The sequence below is a fragment of the Dipodomys ordii genome, unplaced genomic scaffold, assembly GCF_000151885.1.
Source record: "Dipodomys ordii isolate 6190 unplaced genomic scaffold, Dord_2.0 Scaffold276, whole genome shotgun sequence".
Lineage (NCBI taxonomy): Eukaryota > Metazoa > Chordata > Mammalia > Rodentia > Heteromyidae > Dipodomys > Dipodomys ordii.
Genome location: NW_012267492.1, coordinates 88,244 through 90,055, shown reverse-complemented (window position 1 = coordinate 90,055; position 1,812 = coordinate 88,244).

The following is a 1,812-nucleotide window of genomic DNA, read 5'->3' as shown; positions in this document are numbered from 1 at the left end:
CAAGGTCTCTCCTGCCCGGGCTGGCTTTGAACCGCGATCCTCAGATCTCAGCCTCCTGAGTAGCTAGGATTACAGGCATGAGCCACCAGCGCCTGGCTCATTTCCATTTCTTGCAGCTCATTTTGATAACCATCATTTTATGTAGTAATATGAACATACTGTGATCTTCTGTTAAAAATATGCTAGATATATTCTAGTGATTACAAATGAGGGAAATCATGCAGCCTGTATTTTCTGGACCTGGCTTGCTTCACTTAATACAATTTTTTTCCAAGTCTTTCCATTTTTTTATGAATAAGGCAATGTCATTCTTTCTAATGGAAGCATAGAATTCCATTGTGTATGCATACTACATTTTCTGATCCATTCATCTACTGAAGGACATCTGAATTGATCCCATACCTTAGTTATGATACATGATGCTGCAGTAAGCATGGTTGTGCTGATAGCTTTAGTGTGGCCTTGTTTGTGGTCTATTGGGTAAATGCTCAGAAGTGGGATTGCTAGATGATAGGGGAGCTCTATGTTAAGTCTTTTGAGGAAACTCCACACTGCTTTCCAGAGTGGTTGAACAAGTTGACATTCTCACCGATAGTGCAATAGCATTCCCCTTTGACCATATCCCCACCAACATCTGTTACCATTAGTTTTCTTAATAATGGCCATTCTAACTGGGGTGAGGTGGAATCTCAATGTTGGTTTGATTTGCACTTGTTTTATGGCCAGAGATGTTGTCTATTGACCATTTTTATTTCTTCTTCAGCAAAGTCTCTCTTTTAATGTTTAGCCCACTTTTGATGGGATTATTGTTTCTTTGAGGATTTGTTGGGGGTTAATTTTTTTAGCTCTAAATATATTTTAGATATGAGGCCCTTGTCTGATGTATAGCTAATAAAGATCTTCTCCCAGTCTGTGGGCTTTCTATTGATCTTGCTAGCTATTTCCTTTGCCATGAAGAAACTCCTCAGTTTAATGCAATCCCATTTGCTCAGTCTTTCTTTGATTTGTTGTGTCTGTGGTTCTTTATTTAGGAAGTTTAGACCTGTGCTAAGGGGCATAATATTTTCAGGGTGTCTGGTCTTACATAGATGTCTTTGATCCATTTGGGATTGATGCTGGTGCAGAGCGATATACAAGGATCTAACTTCAGTTTTCTGTACATGTGTAGCCAATTCTTCTGGCACCATGTGTGAAGAGGCTGTCTTTCTACCCTCATTTTTTTTTGGATCCCTTATCAAAGATTAGCTGACCATAGGTCTGTAAGTTGATTTCTGGGTCTTTGATTCTATTCCAGTGGTCCTCAGGCCTGTTCATGTGCCAGTACCAAGCTGTTTTTACAATTATGACTTTGTAATAGAGTTTAAAGTTTGGTATTGATATTCCTCCAACACTGTTCTTCCTGCTAAGGATTTTTTTTGCTTCAGAGTGTTCTTTTATTCCATATGAATTTTTGTATTGCTCCTTCTATATTACTGAAGAATATTATTAAGATTTTGAGGGGTATTGCATTGAGTTTGTGGATAGCCTTTGGGCAGTATTGCTACTTAATTCTATTATTTATAGCTCTAGTTGAATAATTTCCATAATGATACATTTTCAATATTTCCAAACATGCAATTTATTATATTTTCATAAATTTATTAAGTCTTTGTGTCTGCATAAACATATTTATTTATTGGGGGGGTCCGGTCGTGGGCCTGGGCGCTGTCCCTCAGCTCTTCAGCTCAAGGCTAGCGCTCTACAACCTGAGCCACAGTACCACTTCCGGTTTTTTCTTTTTTGCTTATGTGGTGCTGAGGAATCGAACCCAGG